Source organism: Onthophagus taurus, chromosome 1, assembly GCF_036711975.1.
Source record: "Onthophagus taurus isolate NC chromosome 1, IU_Otau_3.0, whole genome shotgun sequence".
In the NCBI taxonomy this organism is placed as follows: Eukaryota; Metazoa; Arthropoda; class Insecta; order Coleoptera; family Scarabaeidae; genus Onthophagus; species Onthophagus taurus.
This window is the reverse complement of record NC_091966.1, coordinates 29,739,958-29,750,431: the sequence shown is the minus strand read 5'-3', so window position 1 is coordinate 29,750,431 and position 10,474 is coordinate 29,739,958.

Here is a 10,474-nt window from a genome sequence, read left to right as displayed (position 1 = left end):
ATGACCAAGCATTCATGAAAAGAGCCCGGTTGTTGAAATTTTTTATTTTTTAAATTCATAAACGGCAGAATTTGCTGTGTTTTATCGTTCTTATACAATGTGGTGTTGTCAACAGTTAAACTAAAATAGATATTCTTTTTATTTATAGTATAACGGTAAATCATTATGACTTGAAATGATAAGAGTTTTTATTGTATTAGTGTCCTTTTTATTAGATAAACATTGTGCTCGATTTGGATTAAAATTAACTTATTTTTGTACTGTAAATGACATTTTCCAAGCAAATTGTTTTCTCACCTACTAGCAGGAGTTTCTAAAATAAGACTAAAAAATAATTTTATTGTATACTTTACCTAATTTAATAATTGAGTTTGAACGACAGGTAGCAGACATAGGGGTTTAATGTTAATTTGGAACCGCACACAAGACCGGAAGCGCTTTTTCTGAATAATGCAATAACCACTTAGGAGCCACTTACCGTAGGGCGCAAATGGAAATTGATAATTATGCGGCTTCACCTCCGGAGCGTGCTGACTTTGGCTTCGCGTACCGTAAGTTGGCAATTAGCGGTTGCTCGATTAATGGGAATTCCGTGTGAATTAAAAGTCGATAAAGCCATGCTGATTAAAAGTTTCCCTTTGCATTAGTTCAAATTCTCTTCTAATCTGCAGAAACGAACGGATTATCTTTCGGGCTGTTTGCTTTTACGACCAAACCGCTTCAAGGATTTAAACGAATAAGAAAACTAAATGAAAAATTTTTAAAGACTTTATCTTTGGCATTCAATCTAATTAGTTTCAATCAATTCAAGTAATGATGTTTTTTAAGTACGGTGTTAAAAGAAGGAAAAACTACGGTTATACAAACGTCATTTTTTTCTCTTCCCTTCCGCCGGTAAACAATGGCCCAATTAGAAAGTAAGTAGCGCGGTTTTCATTTGTGTTACGAGACCATCTCGCCCGGAGACTAGATACTCTACGAGAGATGAGTCGCATCGCAGGGAAAATCTCGCGAAGAGAAGAGGTTTGGAGGAGATTCACCGGCTTATTGTCCGCCTCCGCACAATGGCACATAAAAACGGCCACCACGGGAAAATATTATCGCCTCCTGAAACTTTGAGTGAGTAAAGTGGAAAACAAGTTTTCGAGTAGGATGCCGAGACTCTTGGGATACCGTTCAAGTCTTAAGCCATTTTCTAAGATAACCTCTATACCATCATCAAATAGTTCAAGAGAAACAATTATGAGATTTTCTACTTACGAACAATTAATACCTAATATTAATAATGTAGCTTTATAAACATAGGCACAGATATTCGATATAATTAAAATCGATTTAATTAATAATAATTACAATTTAAAATATTTACATAATATAATCTATTATTATGAATATGTTGTGGTATATAATATATTAAAGTGGTCGTTTTGGGATTATGAATATTTTAATTAACTTTATTTCATTTATTTATGAGTATTTTATTTTAAAATAATTTATTTATTGCGCTTGGAGGCTAATTAAGTGAATTTGTGTAAAATTAGTTAGATTAAAGGATTATAGGAACAAAAAAGCAATTTCAATATTTTACATTAACATTGGTCTTAATGGTATATAACATTCTATGAAGTGCTATATGTTTTTAAATGAAACAACCAGAAGGTTTAACAATGAAACAAACCAGAATATTTATTTCTATATGTTTTTGTTCGCCTACATGTTCATCGACATATGAATTGGAAATCCCAATGAATAGGATTCGTTTATTTGCCTTAGGTCTTTGTAAACGAAATTGAAATCACGATAAGAGGAACGGTTTTTTCGCTATTGTTGGATTATTTGTTATTGACTTTCCGTACTGTACTCGAGCCATGAATAGATTTGATTTGATCCCGGTAGGTCACCAAACCAATGTGTTCAATAAAATTGCTTCTCTCGAATTTATCTCTTGGTCTTTTTACAGATTCTTGGAACGTAAATTATAACGAAGGTAATATATATTCAAACGATTTAAATATAGAGAAAACAAATGAGAAATTGATCTTTCTATAAAGGAATGCCTTTAGCAAGAAATCTGATAGCTATGCTTCCTTTTGATATAAAAAGGATCAACTTTGATAATATTATCCGGGCCAAAAATAGTTCACAAATTATATGGATCATACTAATTCTACGTTGAACTTAAAATGAGATAAAAGCTAAATTTGCTACGATAGGTTACATAACTTGTGCATTGAAGGGGTCACAAACGTTGCAAAGAACATTTGGCTGGTATGTAAACGATTTAAAGACGGAATTGATACAGACACAACATACACGGTACAAGATTAGAATAATCCTTTCTTGTTGGAAGATTTGAATATCAACACTCTTTAATCAAGAACGAAATTCAAAATCAGATGCCTGCAATGATTCAGGAATAATTAGAAGATCTTTTCGTTAACGACAATCAAACTTGGACAACAGAAGAGACACTTTGAGTATTTTTAAATCAGCTGGTTTTAGTACATGCTTGAAATACCAGACATATATTCTAAATTTTAATAGATTCATAATACCTGTCTGATTGACGATCGGTATATACGTAACTTTATAGAGTTTCAGTTTTAGGTAGTTTCAATGCAAAACCCTGCTTGAAATTAATAAAATAAGTTGTATTCCTGAAACTTCAAAGAGGGTTGATGCCCCTGAGTTCGAAAAATTAGTTTTAAGGTGGATTGAAGAATGTGTTAATGACATAAGTGATGTTGATTTAGAAGATCACCAAAGCGAAAGTGAATATAATACTGATTCAGAAGATAACGATGTAAACGAAGTGGTCAAATGGAAACAATCAAAGATATGTCATCGGCAACAATAAAAAGTTACTACGGAAATTAACAACATGACATACGTATCTATTCTTAGTATTACTTTTTAAATTATAAGTAATTAAATTATGTTTTTAATAGATAGAAATGGTAGGTGTAACCTTATATAAAGGGAAGTAGAATACTGTAACACAATATTGTCATGCGACTAAAAAATTTAAAAACTGTAACAGAAGTGAATTTAAAAAATGTAGACATGATAGAGTTAAAGGCATTCATTGAAAGAACATTCACCGAAATATAAGAATCCGTTTATACAAAACGATAGTCAGATCAATCATCAGGTACGGATGAGTTACGTCTCAGAAGAGAATTCCGAGAAGAATATTAGGAAGGATCAGAATTAACAGTATTACCTCAGTATGCAAGGCTTCAACGATTGCGATGGGCAAGGTACGTGCTGAGAATGGCCGATGACATGATCCCAAAAAGAACTCTCAACGGAAGAATGCAAGGAAACAGGATAATGGATAGACCAGGGTGACGGTGGGAGGGCGAAGTGACGGAGAATTGCTGGGATCCGTTGGGGTTGCGGAGCGGAGCGGCAGTTGATAGGGACGTTTGGAGAGTAAGCTTGAAGGAGGTCAAGACCCGAGGTTGGGCTGTAGCGCCATGAGAGAGAGAGATACTCATGCTGTTACAGATGATGCAAGCTTCCGAGAGCTATTATGCTTATAGCGGAGTTATTGAAGCTTACGATTTTATTTCAAATCTCTAAAACGTTTGATCCACTAGGATGAATTTCTCCTATTGAGATTGTCGCAAGAATATTTGTTTAGAAATTTTGGTCAGGGTTACCCTGGTTTATGGCTTATTATTTACCATTAATTATCTTTCTTCTCTATAGATCGAATTTCTTTTAATGAACTTAAAGTTATTTATGATGGATATGATATCCAAATATGTCAGCGTGCGATCTGTCCACGACAAAGTAGTTCCGCTTAAAAGCATTATCATTTCGACAATCTCATCAATATCTTACGTTCCTAAGGAATATCACAAGATTTCCCAATATTATTACATCATAACGCAATTTTGTTATCACAACATGAACTGCACACCTATGATATACGATTGACAAACTGAACTCCTGTATTTCGATCATTGATTATTATCACAAAGTAATTTTCATGTTGGAATACAAACAACTTTGACTTCTATTCGAGATAAAAAATGAATTTCTAAAGCCGCTTATTCCAACAGCACCATATAGAAGTTGGTGATTACTGACTGGTGATAATGGCGATCCCATGATTGCACCCTCACGAAGTATGTAAAAATCTCATTTCCAACTTAAATAACTCGATGACAGGTAAAACTCAACAAGTTCTAAAACGTATCCCGATAATGAGAATTGGTAAATCTTTAAACTGTGAATCCATGTTTACTGAAAAGGGCTATAATACTTTGGCAAGGTGTTTCGTAAGCTTGTATGTAGGTGAGTTATTTAGGCTTGGGATACTACGCAGTAGGACTTAATTATTATATCCATGAGGTCCTTTCTAATTCTCTTGCAGATGTCTGAGTCCATTACCTTTTTTTGCAGACAAAACAAGTCGGTAGACTTGACTTTTACTTCACACGAAATTTATTTTTCTGCCAGACTAATTGCAGCGAGTGCAAGATTTAGTACTTTGGCTAGTATAGCAGTTTCTTCTTTCAGTATGTAACGGATGATAACAATTGATTCTATTCACAAAGCGTTGTCATTTTATTTCTGCGTTTGACGTTCTAATGCGGCAAATTTCTTGATTTGTCATTTTCACGTCTTCTGGAGTTCACCCTCATACTGCACGGTTATCCTATCCATGTACTCTGTTCCAACTACTTTGAAGTACATTGATCCGTTATATGCCTTTTATTGCTGCAGTTAATACATTTCTCCATTTGTTTACTCTTTGTTCCTCTGTCATTAGGATTGATGTTAAACTGATCAAGATTATATTGTACATTATTTTTTTCATTATAACCATTATTTCTTTTAAAAGTCCTTTTATCTTTATTGGCACAAACACTGATTTTCGATTATTTTTGCGATAATAAACAACCATCTCGGTAACAAAACAAGTATTTTGTTCAAATGTCCTTAAATAGCCAGGGGGTCGATGACATTTCTTGTTCTATAAGTTGACTACTTTAGAACAAGCGGAACTAAAGTAAACAGTAATTCCATAAGAATACTACTTCATCATGATAAAAATGACATTTCAAGGATATAGCTAATAACCACTAAAATAAAATGAGTATATGAAATACTTAGAACATTTGAAGAAAAAATAATATGTTTTATTAGGATCTAAGAAGCTACTTTCAGTAACTCGTCTGCCATTATTCGCCATAAAAACTCCAGCTTCTACGACAAATAAAACGGTATACTATAACTTGATATTGCCATATGTTCCATTTATACCTCCATATATATATAAAGGGTCAAGAAAATAATTGGAATAAATAAAAAGACCACTCTACTATTTCTTAATCATTCTTACAACATTTTTATTAGTTGATAATTCCGCTTTTAATCGCAAATCCGTTATATGGTGTCCAAAACGATTAAAGATCAATAATTGCTTCAAATTTCAACGAAAATGATTACTTATTGTTCCAAGAACTAAAATGGTGCTTTTTTTAATTTTGTTCTGTAAATATGTGTATGATAAAGTACCATTATAACATTATCACGGAGACACACTACATAACTGAATCACCCCGTAAAACATTTTTAGTGTGAACATAAACATAAATTATCAATAGTATCTATAGAATTTGCCCACTCAAAGTTTACGTATAAGGATAGAGTAGGATAAGACATGCCATGGTGCACACAAGTAATATCGGAAGTTGGAAGAATTTATAACGTCTAAGATATTCAAAACTTGGAGACGGTTAAACGCCCCGCGAGGAGAACAATCGAAAGCAATAAAGTCTCAGATAGCGCATCCACTAAATCAACCTTTTCTCGATCCCACGTAAGCGACTGTTATCTAGCAGCACGGGAAGTCGAACCGATTCGGTCGCCGACGTAACTCGATTTGTTTGCGCCAACAAAACGACCAGATAAGGTCAATTTCTTCCCGCGGTGTCCACGGATGCTGCTGGCAACTCGTGAGTCAACATTATCTGTACAATCCAAAAAAACCTTAGAGATCTAAAGTATGGTATATATATTTTTTGTAGGTGTATGTACTTATATGCACAGGACCGGATTGGTTTTCTTAAGAGTCTCGCAATTTTGAATTAAATTTTCAATTAAAACACAAACCTGAAAAAGTATGTTCAAAAGTAAACTAAAGTAGTACAGAAACTTTTTCACACTTCTGGAAGTTGAGCCTAAACATGATTCATCGAATCGAGTTAACATCTATGCCTTATTATAGAATTAAGGTAACTCTAGTAAATATGAACGACAATTTGCATTCCTTCAACGATTTTCTAATCTGTTATGTAATTTGTGGTTTAACTAAAGCGATATCCCGAAATAGATATTATGCACCAACGGCATAACAATTCGACCTAATACCGTTACCATCTCGCCATTATCAATGACGCATAACCGATTACCTGGCATACAGAGATAACCACCGTATTTATGCAGTCCACGGCCGGACATAAAGCAATAACACAACCTCGGGCAATGCGGCGCGTACATATGGCACAGAATATGGACGTGGCCATACATCGTTACATGAAGATAACTGTTAGTCATTGTCTAAACAGTTTCGTAAGTCGATTCGATATAAATCGCAATATGAAAGGAATCCAATTCGGGTGAGAAAATCGAATGGAATCGAAATAGATTTTACGCAATGTAGTCAGCGATAACCTCCGGGTGTACTATGATGGTCTGTTATTAAACTATCCGTGAGATCGCCTCCGGAATTAATGTTACCTCTCCTCCGGGAGTTGTTTATCGAACGGTGAACACCTCCGATGGCTATTATCGTTATTATTAGCTCATATGGTGGGTATTTCCAGGAAATTGCAATGTATAGGAGAAATGAAAATATCTTTCATCCTAAAATTTTAATCGATACCCTTCCGTACTTAAAAAATATCATAAACTTGGTAATATAACCAGCAGTACATTTAAATTTTATGATACAAAGCATCATCTTGGAGGTACTCAAACTCACCGAACAGTATGTGCTTAAAGATACACTCAATCACATGCACCCCGTGCGCATAACAACTTGGGGATGTTCGTTGTAGACACGAAGCATGAAAATGTCATAAATGTTCCTACACGGGTGTTGTACAGAAATTGAAATTTCCACCTTACCGCATTATGGCCCTGACTTTATAGCCAGCAATCTTGTTTTTCCTCGTGTCGAACGATTTAATACGGTATTCGGAAGAACAGTAGAAACGGATAAATATTGTGTAAGTACACGCGAAATGGGCAATAACCGAAGTCGAGACCACTGGTGACATTGGTGTTATGGGAACGGTTTAAGTGTTATTGTTACACTGAGGGGGCATTTCGATAAATGAGGTCTATACGAAATTTCTCGTTTGTATCACCCATTTAAAACCCCGTTTAGGGAGTGGAAAATATAAAAGGAAATTTTCTTGTTTTCTCAAGTGGGTACAATATTGTGGATAAAAATACTCAATTCTTTGTTTTCTTTCTAATTTTCTTTTCTTTTACAGTTTCTAATATAATTAAAAACACATTACCTAAAAAATGAATTATTTTTTCTTGTACCATGAATAAGGTTTACTTATATAAAGAAAAGCCTTTCATCTTACAAATAAATGTAAAATATGGTAAAGTTAAAGCTGACAGTACGCTGAAAATTTTCAACGGTTTTAAAGCAGAAGGCACGCTACATTATTAAAAACAGGATATCGAGTTTTCATAAAAAGTTTTTTTACATTCAAAAAAGTAAAGTTTTCAAAGAATGTACTTTCTAGGATATAAGATGGTAAATAATGAATTAAGTTTACCGAATTAAGTTAGAAGAGTCAAGTTATGATTAAAGGTATAAACACAAATTAAAAATTGGCAGTTTAATGCCAACAAGTTAGTTCAATAAAGTTTAATATACACAAGCACATACAACTAAGAAACTTTCTTAGACAAATCTATATTAATATCAATGTTAGTACATTGAGGCAATACTTCGAAATTATTACTTCACTCTGCCCAGTAGAATGTTGAGTCGGACTGTCTTGTTACAGTTAAGATGAATCATCGATAAAATGGAAGATTCTTTTGCTACAACAAGATTTAAATATGTTGAGATTTCCATGAAATCATTTAATTTATATCCTTTAAGAGTTTATATGTCAATAAATTTTATAGCTATCTGTGGAAACATGGTGTGTGGTTTTTAAAACACATTCCATTATCCATAATAATTTTTACGTTTTGTAGATAGTTAATGTTTTCCAGTGTAAATACCTTCCTAACCTCTAAAATAAATTAGTTTTGCCTACATTTGTCAAAATGCTGATTCAGAAACGTTACAGGAAGTGCGAACTCTGAACTGTCCACACTAACCCAATTCTAATTTTCACGATATATCGCAGTTATCTATGGTAACTTAAATATAATAATAAAATGATGATTTGATAATGTAACGAGGAATGTGGAGTTTAGTTTGGTGGCATATAATCTATTTGATAAAGTGCGCGGTATAGTTGAAAAAGATTGCCTAAACGGTTTTCAGAATGGCCATACAAAGCTTTCTCTGAGAATTACTACTTTTATTAACCGATATATTACCACTATCATTTTAAAAGCCTTAGCGTAGTATTCTGTAACCCTTTTCAAAGAGGTTGTAAATAGAGAAAACTAGCTTAATTGTGTGAAAGATTATGTTTGCACATGGAGATCAACCACAAACAGCGTTTTAATGAATAGTAATAATTTGAAGTTCACCTTTGTATAAATAAGATAATATTAGATTATATTTTCTATATTAGGTCTAGATGTACTGAAAGGTAGTTCACTGCTTCATCTTTATTTTTTATTCAATTAGTTGGTTATATAATACCCGTTGTTTCTTATTAATTTTTCTTACTTGTTTTAGAGTAAATGTTTTCGCTGCACATTTTTGTTTGTTTACTTCAAAATTCCACAGGTTTAACCATTTATTAATCTTAACCAAATTTCTTTGCAAATATTTTATGGCTGTCTCAGTTAATAATTGTTTGCAAACAAAACTATGTCGTCATCAAATATAGCTATGTGATCGCTCATTGCTTGCATGTATATATTACAGGGAATTGGGGATAAGACGTTTCCCTGGGCAACACCTACCCTAATTGGTAACTTACAAGAAATGTGATCGTGTATTTTGATAGAGAAAGTTCTATTTGTTAAGAACAATAGAAGACTTAATTGACTTGAAGTATTTTGAAATATTTACTTTGAGAATCATGTATTGTAGTTCATCCAACCAAAGAGTCGTTGTGTACATGTTATTTTCAAAACAATCCTCTATTAAGTTTACTACTCTCTGGAGTTGAGAAGAAGTCTAACTAAAAGGGTGGTAAAACATGGTGTTCGTTTAGTTCGTCGTGTAATCTTATTTGTATTATTTTTTCTAAAAGTTTTGAAGGAGAACGTAGCAGTCTGATTAGTCAATAGCTCGCCAATTTTGATTTATCTTTACCACGTTTATGAAATAATAAAACATGGGTATATTTCCATTTTTCTGGAAAGTATCCGATCATTGAACAGGTTTGCTATGTAGGCAATGTATATAAAGCCAGGCGCTTTTGGTAAACATTTTATGGTTTAATGGATCTCATTGGTGATATTGATATGGTGTACACTATCTGCTTGAATTAAATGGTTTGCGAAATTTGTTCTCTTTTCATCATCATGTAAGGAACTTTTCTGTTTTCCATGATAGTTGCAATTTCATTTGACTTTTGTAGTAATCTTCTGGCAGCCCTACACATTTCTTGTTCACCTGCTTTGATATTGCATAGATATTATTACTATGATTCTAGTAGATAGGTTTCTAGTTTTCTTTTCACTATATGAGACATCTTATTACACAAAGCTTTAGTTTCAGAATTTCCAATATTTATTTGTTGAAATTAACAAACGTATTATATCGTATTTAACTACCAGACCTGAGCTGTGTCAAGTTCAGCTAACACACTTTGTTGGACGTATTTCTTGAAGTAACTATAATCGGTTAGGAGCTGTAATTAAATTAAAATTATGAGCACTAGATAGATTCTATAGTTTTTAACATGAAGGGTTTGAAGCTCTACATCCTCATCTTCAATCATTCTATTTAGTTGTTTATACAAAGCTGCGATTTGCACGTTGTTTGGCATCCTACGGTTGAATTTCAAGAGTTTTGTAATCAGTATTGCCACACTCTGTGTTCTCTATAGTTGCTGTACATATTATCGGTACTATATCTATATTACGCCTGGGTATGAAGGCAATTCGATCTGCACGCTGCTTATTGATACCATTGGCATTCCAATTTAGGACTGTTAAAGTAGATATTATTTGTTGGTAAGGCATAATTCAAATTTTTAAGACTAAACAATTCCTTGCAACCCATTTAGTTGCTATGATATGATGATATTAGGTTTAAGAGCGATTTTAGTATAATAATTAATTGTATATTGTTGCC